Genomic DNA, 15,357 nt, shown 5'->3' on the forward strand with positions numbered 1-15,357 from the left:
AAATAGTTGCTTGGTTGTTAATCTCCCATCCTGTCTAAGGTGGTCTGATCCATCCAGAATAGAAGGTGGTTCTGAGACACACAGCAGGGTAGGACAGAGTGCACATGAGCAGTAACAAACATTTAGAGAGAGGAGAGATGTTAGAGTCAAGACTTGGTCCAGATAAAAGAAGCTGTGCTTAGGAGAAAGAAGCCATGAAGCCCCAGGGAAATTTTCCCCTAGTTCCAATCTCTCACACATTAGCCTAGCAGGGTAGGGAAACCCCCCATCCCATGCTGGCGAGTTTTTGTGATCCCAGAGTGAGAGCCTCCCACACTGAAGAGGGATCTCAGCACTAAGCAGTCTGCCCTCCCACCCAATGCAGGAAAAGCTCTCTCCAGCATCTAGAAAAAGTAAACACACCACTTGAACTCGTGCAGGAACGAGATGCTCACTACTTTTGCTAGTAGCCTGTTCCACTGTTGAAGAATGCTGTTAGCATTGTTTTCAGTGCTAAAACTAAACAGATAAAGTCTTCCTGAGCGGGTAACAAAAAACTAATGATAACTGCCAAATATAATAGAGTTCTCAAATATTTCATCCTTCCAAGGTGTTCAAAGGGTTTTTAAAGACACAAAATCATTGACTCTCTGAAACTGGAAATACCTTTGTTCAAAATGTTTATTGAATGAAACTGAATATAGTCCCTTTTCCTGCTTCCCAACATAAAAGAATTCAGGTTATGTAGTAAAAAGAATTGTTTTCTTTCTTTATAGGAGGAAACTTCACAACCGCCTATGGCAATGTAGGTACTAAAATCCCACTTAACACCACTGGGAACTCATGATTAGAATGATTAGAGGAGTTAGCTACCTTACACAAAGTCACACGACTAGTAAGTGGTAAAACCAAAACTCAAAACTAGGTCTGCCCAGTTTCAAAAATTCAGTCTTTTCCCTCCAGTTCAAAGTTTCCATGATAGTAGATCATCTACCTCACCTTGGCTCTGAAATGGACAGAAATGATTATTTCTATTATTTCCATAAGAAACATGGAAGAGACCAACAGCCTGCAGCAGTCCTGTAGTCCCTTGCCAGATTCCATCTTCTTGATGCATTCAAGCCTTCCTGAGATAGAGGAAATGAGATCAAAGATGATCCAAAGCCAGAAGGCCAGTGTCCCAGAGACCCAAGGGGCAGAGTGGCCTCTCCTGGGTGCACGCACGGTGCCCAGCCCTGTGCTTTCCTCCCGCTGGACTTCGCAGGGGCCTGGCTTCGGCCTCGCAACAGGCCTTGGTGTTTGGAAGCCCATGAAGCATGGCTTTGTTTGGGCAGCACAAACACAACACTTACCTGGCTTCTGGCACCTTTCCTCTGCAGCCCTGATTTTGGTAAATATTTGGCTGGCTCACCCAGGAGAGGGCTGGGGCCTCTTCGCCCACATCCCAACAAGCCCAGTTCTAGGAAGATGAGCTGGAGAGTGCTGGGGATGGGTACAGAAGAATCACACTTAAACACAGCCACTCGCCCAGTCACTGGCATCAGTTTGCCTCCAGCCCGCCCTCTGAGCAGCTCTGAAACATCTGCAGCTAGACCTTTAGCCATTGTCAAAACTCAGCTTCAAATCCCCAAATGGTTCCCGATTGTCCAGACGTAGTTCCCAAGGCTCACAATGCACTCTCCACACAATCAGCAGAGCTCCCCACCTGGCTCTCTTTCCAACCTAATTTGCAGGTACCTGAAAAAAACACATGGTTGCTCTCCACCTCAGAGCACCAACCCCAGAAACACACACATTCCTGAGCTCATCTGGCCTCTGTGACTACCTGGATACCAGGGATGACCCTTCCCATTTGTCAAGAAGGCAAACCACAGCCAGAAGTTTAAAGCTCACACACAGGATGTTAATATTGGAGAGAGAGACAGGCCCCAAGCCGGCTGCCTCTCTTCTCAGTCCCTGGAGAGAAAACACCCATTCTCTTTGATAGTCTGTAGCCTCTATTGGCCCAAGGAAATCCCATGATGCTCTGCCTCCCCTGTCCATTCTCTGGAAGCTGTCCTTGAGACCTTCAACCGGCACTCCGAAGTGACCCACCCTTTTATCTGTCATCTCCCCAGGAGACATGGTCATTAGCTGGGAGCACTATGTAGGTGTCTAATTAAGCAACCAGCAGCAAATGCAGAAACCTGTTCAAGCCACCACACAGAGCATCTACCGGGATCCTCTTACAGGCAACTCCCTCCCCCTAGCTTCCTGGAGAGGTCCCTATTGTTTGCCTAGAACACAGAAAAGTGTCGGATTCTACCCTCCTACTTATCTGCTGGCACTGACTTCCTGGCCTCGGCACAACCCCAGGGGGTGCCATTCACATGAAGCACAGTGTGAATGGTGCCCCCAGAACTGTGGAGCACAGCGGCCCCACGTGGGTGGGAAAGTGAAGGTCCCCAGATGGGAGGGACAGGGTCTTCTGAGGGGATGTCCGCCTACCTGGCCTTTTTAGGTATCTCAGAGCCATATCCTACCGTGTTGGCATTTTGGGGTCAGGGCATAGGTAGCAAAGAGCCCTTGAGCAGGTCGGTAGGAGGTGGCAGAGGAGGAGGCGGGCGGTGTGAGTGGCTCAGCACTCCTCCCACCTACGTCTCCCAGTCCTCCCTCTCTTCTGTACTGTACCTCACCTGTTCCTGGTTCACCCTTTAAATGGAATGTTCCACTTGTCCTGGAAGCCCGGGCAGGGGGGGAGGGCAGAGAGCGAGGAGAAACTCTCTGTTCAAGAAAAGCCTTCTTTTTGGAGCCTGGCATCCCTGGGATCAGATACCGCTGCAGATGACAAGTGGAGGAAATGGCACAAGGGCAACAGCAGAGGAAGACCCTTGGAGGACGAGACGGAGTTGGCCTCAGGCCCACTCCCCGTAGCCTGCGGATGGTCTAAGCTGGAGACGGACCGGACGGGAACAGGCACCTGATGCCTTTGTGGCTCCTGGAAGATCCCCCTCTCAGACGTCACAGGGGCACTCCAACAGGCTGGGGTGAGAAATAGTGAGACGCCCCCTTTTAACCTCTTCATCCGCTCCCCTCTTTGAGTCACATCTTTCTTCTTCTAGGCCCTCATCTCAGAAACCTTTATTAGCCCCACCTCTTTCACCTTCACAACGGAGCAGGAGGGGAGAGATGCCTGTGTTGATGCCACAAGCTTTTCAAAGACACAGTGTGTATGCCAGTCCTGGGGCGGGTGGCGGGGGGGGGCATCTTAGGGGCAAATCCAGGGCTTCTAATTCCACGAGGGCTCCAATTACCCCAAACTCCCACCCCTGGCGGTGGGCAGCTATACCAGTGCAGGCCTCACTGCCCTCACGCGCCCCAGGGCTTTGCCAGCTTGGCCCAGGACCCTAGTACATGCTCTTGTTCCACCAAAATATGTGGGTTCTCGCTGACAGAAACAGGAGGACTGCTTTTCTTTCCAGTCACTGGGACCTGTCCAGCTGTTTTCCAACTCCTATGAGACAAATTGGACTTTGATTACAACAGAAAAGATTTAGGTTAGATACCAAGAAGCACTTGAAATGAGTGATAAAAGGAAGCTTAGGACTCTTGCCATTGTGCTTTAAAACTACAGCCAGTTTCCCCTCTGTAGGGTATGGATTAATGCCCGTTTTCATCATGTTACTCTCTTGCTCAGAAATTTCCAGTGGTCACCCCCACCCCTGCCTGCTACGTAAAGGCCTCACGCCTTGTCTTGGTGTCCAAGGCCCACTACGGCACATCCCCATTCATCGTTCAAATGTCATATTTCACCGCTCAGTATGTAAATTTTCTAACCCGGCCAGAGTTTCTCAATATTTCTCAAAAGGCCCTAGGCATCTCTGCTCTTGGCCATGCCATCCACCTCCCTCTCCCCCAGGATGTCCCTCTCCTCTCCAGCCACCAGAGCAAGTCGACCTTTAAGGTAGCAGATCTCAGCTAAAATTATTATCAGATAACCTGAGAAACTTCTCTAAAAAGCAGGCAGATACTGCTTTCAGGCTGAGTTCAGATGCGAAAGCCCCTGTTAAATGCCCCCACCTACGGAAAGCCACTCCCGCGTGAAGATATGGGCATGCACTGATCATTCATTCCATAGACATGTCCTGAGCATCCACTGTGCAAAAGACTAAGGTGGCATCCCTGCACTCGAGGGACCCCCATCTGGACACAGATAAAACCAAACCCACAAAACCATCCTCCCCTCAAAAGCAGCCTGTGGTGGGGGCAGAATGATGGAGAGTTGGGAGATGATCAGGGTAGGGAGCAGCATGGGGACAATAGCTTCTCAGAGGGAGGGCGGGCACTCCAGAAAGAGTACCCCAGTCAAGAGTTAGGAGAATATTGGCCCTGCAACTAGGTCAGGGGTCACACCGGAGGTAAGAATAACTTCCATTTACCATGTGCTTATGCTATGCGCTATTAGAGCTGCTGCATATTTAGGACCCTGTTTATCCCTCATAACTAACTCAAGTTGTAAGAGTATTGGGGACCAGGATGTGGAGTTCCAGCTGGCACAAAGCGGCTCCTGCTCAGTAAACATTTTCTCACTGATCAATAGATAAAATGATCTTCGAAGGCTCTCTCCCAAGTGGGAAAAAGCGAGAATCCTGTGGGCGCAACTACAGCCCTGAAAAATATTTCCCTAACTTTTAAAACTATGAAAAGCAATGCCAGGGAGGAGAAGCACTGGCTGGTGGGGGCCTGGCTTTCCTGACACAGGATGGAAGAGTGGGTGTTAGAGCACTCCCTGTCCCCACAGGAAACCCGAGACAGGCTTGGGGAGGCAGCTGCCTTGAAAAACAGCTGTAGGTCACTCAGAGTAGACCACGGAAGAAATGCTCTCAATGGCCGGCCTAGTGGTACCCAAACTCCCAGCAGTCCCTAATCCCTGATGCCAGGGTGGGACCTGTGGGCGCAGTGTTCCCTCCACACACCCCGGAGCTGACAGAGCCTCCTGAGCTGATCTTGTCCTTCCTCCTGCCTCAGAGACACAGTGCCTGAGCTGACCCATCCCAAAGAGATGATGGTTCCTTCTAAAGAGTCACGAGTTCCCTTGGTATCCACCTTGTCTAGCCATTCGATCTCGAATTTAACCTTTATCTGGCTGGCTGGAATTTAAACTCATTCCCCACTGGAGAAGTCAACACAGATATCAAACTTACCCATGTAAGAATGACACCCCCAGGTGGATGGAAGCCACAGCGCACTCCTCCGTCCTCTGGCCTATGCATTAGGTTGTCCCAGGGGGGAAACTACTCTGCTGTATCTCACCAGTGGGCAACTAGACTGAGGGACAGAGGAGCCAAATGATGAACTTCTTTGTATCCACTTCCTTAAACATCTCCATAGTTAATACAGAATCACACAGTCAGCCGTGGGATCAGCAGCTCAAAACACTGGAACTGGAAGCCGGGTGACCTGAGTACCAGTCTGCTCTGAGCCTCTCTTCCTTCACCTGTGGAATGGAACAGACCCTCCGCTCACCTAATTCAGCTCTGTGAGTGTCACGTGACTTGATTAAAATATAACTAACATAGGATACTGTCGATGGAACACCAATCATCTCATAAAGAGGACTAGGTACTTCAAGCCATCAGCAATCAAGCAATCAGCCCCACATCCTGGGCTCCTAGTAGGGGCTCCAGGCTCGAAGGCTGTTCTCTGATTTGAGTCTGAGAAAGGCCAAGAGAACAACCAGCAATATCCCCACAGCCCAGTCTCCGGGAACGAATGCCGGGGCTCAGCTGCAGCCACCCCGCCCACTGTCTTCAGAGCCCCACACCTGCGAACCACGAGGGACCTTCCCAAGTCTCAGAGTCCCAGCACTCCCAGCTAGAGCTCCACCTGCTTCTGAAAGGCCATGCTGAGGCCGCCTTGTCTTTGTCCCCAACTCCTCAGGAGTTTCCCCATCACGACCCTTCTCGCTTTCCGAGCAGATTCCGAGGGACAGTGACCTTCACACAGTAATTTTTGGCTCATGGGGTGTTTGAGAAATCAATTTAGTAAATCAAGATTGACATTTGTAAAATGTAATGGAACAGAATAGAAAATACCAGTGTGTACTTCGCTTGGTAAGAGTTAAGTATTTTGTGAGACTTCGAAAACCTGTAACACAGTGTTAGAATCTTGACTTGGCCATTTAACCTTCCTAGGTTTCAGTGCCTTCGTTTCAAATGCGGACGCTGACAGTGTCCACCTCATAGGGCTGCTGTGAGATTTACTTTAGTCAATACATAGAAAGCATTTGGAAAGGTAGTTGGCACAGGGGTTACATAAAAGTGTAATTTAATGTACATGCACACATAAGTGCACATGTGTGTGCGCACGCACATTTTTGCTTACAAGGTAGACATCTTTCTGTAGTGTGGAGAGAAAAACCAAAGCGAGCACTGTGGGAGAAGCCAAGAAGTTTCTCTCTGAGGACCATATGTGCTTCGAGTCACAATCCCAGGTCTCAGAGTTTCCGCAGGTGTTTGTATACCTCACTTTAGAAAAAGAGGCCTCAATGATCGAGGAGCATGTGGCGGGGCAGAGTGGGTTCGAACAACTGAGAGCTATGCCGAGTGCTTTCCAAAGTGACTTATTTAATCCACATTCAGCCTTGCGGGGTAGGGGTTATTATCACCCCACTTTACAAGCAAGGACACTGAAGCACAGAGGTCAAGTTGCCACACAGCTAATAAGTAGTGCAGCCAGGATTTGCACTCCGCCTCTCAAGTCTGGACATCTGACCATTGGACTACAGTTTTATGTTGCTGCCACCTTCTCGCATGGGAAGGAAAGCCAGACCCAAGAAGATTCTGCCACTGGGGAGGGAGCCCTGTTTGTGAAGGGGTGGCTTCATTTGCACACGCCTCAAAAACAGGCAATTTAATTTTCTTTTGGCTTGAATTCAGGAAACAGCACCTCCAGGGTCCCATCTTAGACTCCAGAAAGTTCTGCTACAATAGTTGGAGGCAATGAACTTGTTCACAAGGCTCAAACCCATGATGTATTAAGTACTCAATTAAGTTGTGGAGGGGGCTCCAAGCAGGCTCGGCCCCTGCATGACTCTGGGAAATAACTGGAAACCACAGCTTAACATGTTGGTTTCTCCCTGGAATTCCCCCAGGATGAGGAGACAGGGAGACTTTCTAATCAACTCTGCTCACACTGAACCCCTGAGAGGCCCCCACTGCTCTTCCCCCTTTCTGGAAAGTACCAGGTCTCCTACCTCTCCCCATGTTGTCCATAATCATTTGTTAGTCACTCACTCCACACTTGTGAGTGGACAATACACAAAACATGCTGGTCCCAGGGCAAACTCTTAATCTCTAGAATTGGAGGGGTGGGACAGTGGGGGTGGGGGTAGGATGAGGGTTCTTGGCTTTCTCTAAAAAATCCAGAATGGCATCACACTCTGCAAATCTGCCCAATCTCTTTTGAAAAACAAATCCTCGAGCCAAATCTGGCCCATGCCAGGCAGCCAGGCACCTGGAAGTGAAGCAGGAAGCTATTCCAGGGGATCTTGTGGCTTCTCCTTTGTGCCAAAGAACTGGGTTGGGGAGAAGGCCCCAGCTCAGTCACACTGGGCTCTCTGAATAGGCTAAGCTGTTGCTTGGGGTGGAATGTGGGCGAGTGTTAGCCAGGGGCCATGGCTGCACGGGTGACCCTGGGGAGCATCCACAGGACAGTAGAAAGATCCAGCCAACATGGATAGGAGAACCCACTACATAAAGCACTACGCTAATATGCTGTGTGCCCTCAAGCAGGCTACAGCCTCTCTGATCCCCAGGTAGCTCATCTGCACAGGGCCTGAAGTATGGGGCCAAGGAGAGGAGAAGTAGCAAACTGTTGCCCACGCCTGCTTAACCCTTAAAGGATTAAATCCATTCTCTGGGTAGGGCTGCCAAAGCTCGGCCTCCTCCCTTGGAGCCCCTGAAAGGTTCCTGTGCCCCAGCCCGTGATCAGCTCACGCATTTCCAGTTCCCATGCTGCCTAGTGCATCGTAAGATCTGGTGTGCTGTTCCTTCTGCCTGAGCTGCTCCCCTTCCACCCCCTCACCCTCCTTTAAGGTTCAGCCCGCTACAGCCTCTCCTGACTTCCACCTCAGGCAGGCTTCCTTCCTCAGTGTCTGCAAAGCACTCTGCACACCTAATCTTCTTTTTCATGATTCTTTGTCTGCAAGTATGTCTCCCATGCTAGATTGTGAACTTTAAGGGACCATGTCGAATCCATCATTTAACAAACATTTAGTAAGTGTCCCCTCTGTGAGAAAGGCAGTCTCACAGGCCGGTGTCCCTGGTGCTGAGGACAGAGTAGGCGGAGAGGGCCCAGCCTGCTGCACTCGGAAAAGAGGCGCCAGGAGCTGCCCCTGGGCTCCGCGGCGCAGGCTCTGCCTCCCCTCCTTTAGCAGGAGGCTGAAGGATACTGGGAAGAAGGAACAAAAAACATAAACCATGAACACTTCCTGGGCACTTTGCTATGTGCTAAGTAGCACTGCTGTCAGTGCTTCGAAAACATTATTTTTGGTAATTTTCAAATTAACTCTCTGACAAAGGTCTTCGTACATGGGGAAAGTGGTGCCCAGAGAGGTTGGGAAACTTGCTCAAGGTCATGCAGCAGGTGGCAGAGCTTTGACAGGCCCCGGGTCTCTCTGACGCGCCCCCCTCCCCCACTCTTGGTCTCGTGCTGCCCAGCTGAAATGCACTAACAGGAGCGCCCGTGTGCCGAGACTTCTTTTTTTAAGAGGAGGAAATAATGATCTATTAACCTTGAGGCTCGAAATGGTATGACTTTAATCCTAGCTTCCCAGGCGGCCTTCTGGAAATTCTCCATTCCCTTCCCTTCCTACTGCAACAGCAGTTTCCAGAACTCTAATGAGCTAGGCTGGCTCCTCACTGGAGAAGCCAGTGGGACTGCACATCAGAAAACTGCCATCCAGCTTTTGCCATCCTCAAAGCATCATTAGTGGCTGCTTGGCAGGTGGTCCCAGGCCCCTGCAGCCTCAACCACTGTTCTTGTTATCCAGAGCTATCAACCAGTGGGATTTTGCCCTTAATGGGGAGACAGCAGATAATGGGCATCTTGCGAACTATTCCCCCAACCACAATCACATTTCTCAAATGTGCTCTTTCACATTTTCCTATCAAGCACTTTTCTCTCAAAACTCAGTTGTGGCTACTGCCCATGCAGACCCCTCTGCCTGGTCTTTAAGGGTTCTTTCTCGACATCCTTTATTCCGTTCACTCTTTTCTTCTGAGACCCCCTACTAGAACCAAGCTAACTGGCCCTGTGAATTTTGTAAATGCCTTTCCTGCCCTATGGAGTGTCATTTTACAGATGCAAGTTCTGTTCCTTCTTCCCATCCTAAATCTAATCATCTCTTCCAGGAAGCCCTCTCTGATAGACCATGGCCAACCTTAATCTTGTCTTTACATTTCCTCAGAACTTAATACCTTTCCTGCATCTACATTGGGTGCAGCCATTCGTTATATTCATTCATTTGACAAACATGTGCTGAGAGTCCACAACCACGTGTCAGGCATTTATTGTGCATCTACTGTGCAACGAGCACTGTGCTAGGCACTGGACATTCAGTGCCCTTAAGGAGCTTCTGCTCATGTTAATTACCTTCAGGCCCTTTCCTGGGAGGCCTGGCACTTAGACTGTGGGCTCTCTCAGGAATCATCTCTCTGTTCCATCCTAACACCCGATGTTTACAAAGGACTTTTACTTTTGCAGGGTGCTTCTACATTCATTACATCATTTTATCTGCAAAGTACCCTACAGGTAGGACAGAAGATGTTATTATTCCATTTGAAAGATGGGGACACTGGGGCCCAGAAAGATGAAGTGACCTGTCCAAGGTGCCCCAGCTGGTTACCAGCCAGGTCATCCATAGAATTCAGGTCCCCCGACTCCCAAGGCAAGTAAGTGGCCTCTGCACCATACCATGCCCCCACACCATGTAGACCAGGATCTTCAAGAGTAGATGGAACCTAAGTGATGACCCATTTCTCAACCTCTGTCATTGCCAAGGGATGTTGAGAAGAAAGAAGGCTGAGGCAAAAATAGAGAGCATTATAAGATGCTGTGTAACTGGAAAGTTTGAACAAGTTTGTCCTTGTATTCCTGGCACATAATGGGCTTTCAATACATATTTGTCAAATGAATGAACAACTTACTAGAGCGGCACATGGCAGAGGGTATGAGCTAACTAACAATAACAGCTACTTGACTACACACTTTGTCAGGCATAATTCTAAACACAACTCATTTCATCTTTATAATCCATAGCCCTGGTTCCAACACCCTCATGACTTTCAAGATGGCTATTATCTCTCCCTTTTACAGATGAACAAAATGAGGTTGAACACCCCAAATGGTGGGATTTGAATAGCACCTGGAAGACTGACTCCGGTGCTGCGCTTTTGACCACATTAGCCCAGTATAGGTCATATGCTCCTGCTATCAGGATATCACTCAATTCTCATTACGAGCACACTGAGTGAGTGTTCTGATGAGTGGTGAGTGAGGACCAAAGTCACACTTCTGCCCTGTGCCCTGAGGTTCTACATGAGCCTGCATGAATCACCCCTGCTTGAATGAGTTGTAATAAATATCCAAGGGAGAGGGGTGGTGATGGCTGTGTTTTGGCTGCACAAGGACTTTACAAGTCTTCTGCACTGTCCACATCCCGGAGTCCTGCTGCTACCCATGAGCCTGTCTCTCAAAGGGCAGCTTTTCTCTCTGACTTGACTGCCAAACAGACCTGGTAAGAACCAGTGCTATGGATTATAAAGGATAGAAAGAAATTTCTAGCATCTCAACCAAGGCTGAAGTAGAAAACAGGGTTAAGAAGGGTAGAGTCATGTTTGTAACTGGGACAAAGACATGCTGAAAAGATTTATAAATAGGATAAAGAGGGGGCCTCAGTGAATAACCCCTTTATGGGTTGTTAAGGGAAGGACAGGGCTGGGCAGCTCTAGCTCTGGCTGTTTGTCAGCCCCCATCAGAAAGGCTGATGCGCAGACAGGGAAATCCGGCACCAACAAGACAGGAGAAATAACCTACTATAACGTCAGGTTTCTCCCACAGAATCTTAACTGGGAGAAATAAGATTCAGGAGAAGGGATTTGGAGCAGCAGCGACTATCCCAGAAATCACCAAAGCGGAAGGTTTTGTGCCTAAAGGTGCTGAATTGGAAGTCAATTCCGACCTTAGTGCTTCCATCTGACATTGGGCCAATAGCATACTAAACCTTCCGCAGACTTCAGCTTCCCCATTTATTAAAAGGGTATCATGTCACCTGAAGGTGTCTTCATCCTTTGACATAGAAACTGTGTTAGGGTAAAAGAGACCAGAGACTAGATGGCTTGGAGTTGCAGAAATTCAAGATCTGATCAGAGTTCTGGGCAACAGACAGACAGGAGCCACCCCAGGCTATGCTTCAACCGCCCCAATTGCAGGCAGTGCAGCAACTGTTTTGATTGTCTTATGGGTCCTGAGAGATAAAGAAGACATGCCTCATGCCCCTTGGGCAGGTGACATGCTGCCCAGTTATCTGAGTTCAGATCTCTGGGGTCAGCCCATGGAAGTTAAATGGCTGTGGAGATGCGGGGGCAGTTCTGTGATTTAAGCAACACAGAGAAACACAAACTGGGTTTAGAGGGCTGGCGGAGGGCAAATTCCTAGGGATAGCATGGCCAACTATCCCAGTCTTCCCAGCACTGGGAGGGTGGCGGAGAGGGAGGGAAGCTCCCAGAATGTGGGATTTTCAGTGCTAAAACAGAGAAAGTCGCAGGCCTATCCAGACAAACTGGTCACCCTACCAAAGGATTCACACATAAAATAAGCCCCCGGTTTTCCAAAGAACCTATGGGTACTACATGAAATTTTCATACTCAGAAATATAGAGAATTCAGATCCCAGAGTCGGGAGGCCGAGCACCCCCATACCCGTCCTGGCGAGCCCTTGGCATGCATGTTACTGCGAACATGTCCCAGCCTGGCTGGGCTTCGGTTCCTCCAGAGGAGCCGGGTAAGTTTACCTTCCCAGCTGGAAGACGAAATACTGTTAGAAACTTTCAAAGATTGCTCAGGACCCTGGGCCCTGAAAAAGGTCTTTCTTGGTGATTTCTTAGAGTAGCCTGTGAGCAAACCCAGGAGGAGGACACAGAGCAACACTCTGCTTCCTGGCTATCTCCAGAGGTCACTTAGTTCTCCAAAGATCTCAGTGGCTGGGGCAGACAAAGGTTGAAGGATGGGCAGAGGGAGATGCAAGAAGAGCCATTTCTGGCTTCCAACACTAAGCACAGCTGAGCTACCATTAAGATATAGACTGGACAGAGCAGAGAAAGGGGCAATGCCCCATTCCTCGCCCTGCCCAGCCCCCTCCCAAACAAGTCCAGCATAGTAAGCTGAGCTTCCTCTGGCTTGAATCCACTTCATTTTCCCCTAAGCTGCTTTGTAGGGCAGGCTGCTGAGCACTCGACGTGTCCAGTCCTGCCGTAGCCGACTTTCTCTATGGCCAAGGGCAGGCTCCAGTTCCATGCCCCTTCTGCCAGCTGAACCGGAGCCCGGGCTTGAACTGGGCCCCTGAGTTCATGGAGACCAGAGAGCATGAGTGGACACCCAGATCCTCTGTCCCTTAAAGGCAATCTGTCCTATTCTAGAGCCAGGGACGAGGAACTGGGCCTAAGAAGTCAGGATGGAGAAAATTTCTCTCCCAATTTACAGTCACTTCTTAATTTGGCAAATGTTTTATGGGTGCCCACTATGCATAACACACTGGGAAAGAAACTGAGGCAACTGAGACCCAGACTCAGAGACCAAGGAGGGACAGGAGGGCACAGAGAGCTAAAATCTGTGGATCCTTCCAAACACTCTCCCTAAGGAGTATATGTATGATGGCCTCATTCTGTGTCCCCAGCACCCATGAAAGTGAGCACATGCAGAGACGGAAGGTAAAAGGGAAAGAAAAAAGCCAAAATTGTGATTAATTCATAGAGCAGATCTCTGTGGGACAGATAACCAAGCTTTACCTCAACTTAGAACATGTTTCTAACAAGCAACATTTGCTGCCTGAGCCCTAAGTCCAACCCCCAAGGTCCAAGCTAGTGAATGAAAAGTGTCTAGGGAAAAAAATGTAATCAAATTCCTTTTCTTTCTCCTCGATTGGTTCATTTGTTCGTTCATTTGTTCATTCATTCATTCGTTTTCTATTTCATGAGAGCCTTCTGTGTGCAGCACAGAGCTAGGCACTGGGACTCGGAGAAGTTCTACCCAACTTTACTCAGCATCCACTGTCCTCATCGCCCTCATTCTAGCTGTACTATCCCAATGGTTTGTAACCGTGCACCCTTGAACTCTGCTCACTGCCCAAACTCTGGGGCTCTGTGTTTAGATCAGGAACAGTCTAGGCAGAAGCCCATTCCGCATAGCAGCCTCTATAGTATGAAATTATGAAAAGCAGTTAATTGGGTTTCTGCCTCTTCCCAGTCTCTCCCCTCCCCCTTTCTTTTCTGCCTGGGATGGAAACTCCGCGGCTCACATGCTCAAGTCACAAGGCTGAGCTCCCAGCAAAAGAAGTAGCTCAAGGATATAATAGGGAGGAGCCCAGTGAAACAGAAATATAGCATTTCATTTTGTTCCTTATGTATGAATCTCCCATTTTTTGATGCCTATGAAAGCAGTGCCAGTGCTTACTGTTTGCCCAGCCCGCCTACCTCTCCTCCCCACTGAGGACTTGCTCGCTATTTATTCTCAGATCCATTCCTTGTTGTATCTCTCTGAAGGCCCACAAATGGAGACTTATTGTCCATATTAAGCACATGCAGAACTACAGGAACTAGCCAGTGATAAGAAGCTAATACAGAGTAAATGAGCTTGGTGCCTACCAGTGTTTCTCGTGCTCTCTCTCTCCAAGCCCCTTCTCAGAGCCCTTCCTGGCTTGGCGTCTCTGGCCCACTTAGGCAGAGGAGTATGCCGGGAGCTCCGTGGTTGATTGGCACCTCCTCTGCCCAGGCAGGTTGCTGTGTCTAATTGTCTAACTACAGATTTCCGTCTCTGATCTGCATGGGCAGATGGGCAAGCAGCTGTGCCAGGCCCCAGGGGACCGCAAGCTCCCGGGGAGGAGGCTCATCCACCTGGCTCTCTAGACCTGAGGCCTCAGGGGGCCTCCTCAAGGGCAAGAGACAGCTCAGGCCTCCAAAAGGGAAAAGTACAAGAGTAAGTCTAAGCCAAAGCCCAGGTCTGCACAGTCCCTCCCCGCTGCTCCCATTCCTAAGGAAAGGACAGAGCAGGTATCAGAGAGGCAGAGTGGCTGGTTTCCTTTCCGACTGCAGACACATCTTCTGACTAGCTGTGTGTTTCAGAGAACAAGTTCCCTGACTTCTCTGGACACAACCTCATCATCCTTAAAATTCGGGTTACTTTGAGATGACCCCGGCCGGGGTGAAAAGGAAAGAAATTGCTATTAAATGGTGCTTGGACTTCCTTGCTGATAGATCCTGGAAGAAGTAGTGTGCAATCCTACATCTGGGACACATAGTCATCTTTCAATGGTCTGCCGCTACTCTGTCCTTTTGTAGTATGTGAGAATTCTCACAGCTAGATACTGCATTGTGGTGAGCAAATGATTCAAAATAACAATAGCTAACATTTATTGAGCACCTGCTATGTGCCAGGCACTATGCTGATCTCAGCTAATATTCGTGACAACTCTATAATGAGGTAGAGACACCGATGCAGAGAGAAGCTAGCTAACTTGCCCAAGGCCAGGACACTAGAAAGTGGTGGATCAAAATTCACACTCAGGAAGCTGACATCAGTGCTCCCCTCTTAACCTCGTGTGCATGTGTGTGCACGTGTGTGTATGTGTGCTTTGCAAACTGTAAGCTATCATATAAATATGATGAGTTATTGTGAGGTAATTGATAGTGGTAAGATGCAGGGGTGGGTATAAGGTGTAGTCAGGAAAGATTTGTGCCTGAGCATAAATCTGATTAAATGTGGCCAAATTGTATTTCAAAGCTAACTGGAAAACTTATCTGAACTGACTCCAAATTTAACTGAGTGGAGACACAAAATGCCAGGGCTCCCAACCTGGCATTTACAGGATGCCTGCCTTACCAATCCCCAGAGAGGCCAGGACAGGTGGGAATGGGCCGCCCAGCTGCCATGGGGCCTCGGCCTCCTCAGCGACACCTCCCAGAGAAGGAGGCCTCCATCCAAAATAAGAGACCATTTAACCATGGGATGAAAGAAGTAACGTCTAATTAGAGAATCATTAACAGGCAATGAGCCTGTAATGAACTAATAGATCTAGGCAATGATCATCAAGGCTGCTAGTGTCATAAATGGAGAGACAGCCAGA

The 15,357-nt window shown here is 49.2% G+C and overlaps 1 protein-coding gene and 1 long non-coding RNA gene across 5 annotated transcripts in view; one reads left to right on the top strand and one right to left on the bottom strand.

Moving 5' to 3' along the window:
• PLEKHA6 (pleckstrin homology domain containing A6) overlaps positions 1–15,357 on the bottom strand; it is a 115,200-nt gene that overhangs the window by 76,682 nt on the left and 23,161 nt on the right. The gene's annotated exons all lie outside the window — the stretch shown is intronic.
• LOC118612835 lies at positions 2,824–6,050 on the top strand. The gene is made up of 3 exons (XR_004955084.1): positions 2,824–3,005; positions 3,081–3,184; positions 5,350–6,050. It is a non-coding gene; the product is annotated as an uncharacterized LOC118612835 (long non-coding RNA).

The sequence above is a fragment of the Rousettus aegyptiacus genome, unplaced genomic scaffold (genome assembly GCF_014176215.1).
Source record: "Rousettus aegyptiacus isolate mRouAeg1 unplaced genomic scaffold, mRouAeg1.p scaffold_m13_p_17, whole genome shotgun sequence".
Taxonomy (NCBI): Eukaryota; Metazoa; Chordata; class Mammalia; order Chiroptera; family Pteropodidae; genus Rousettus; species Rousettus aegyptiacus.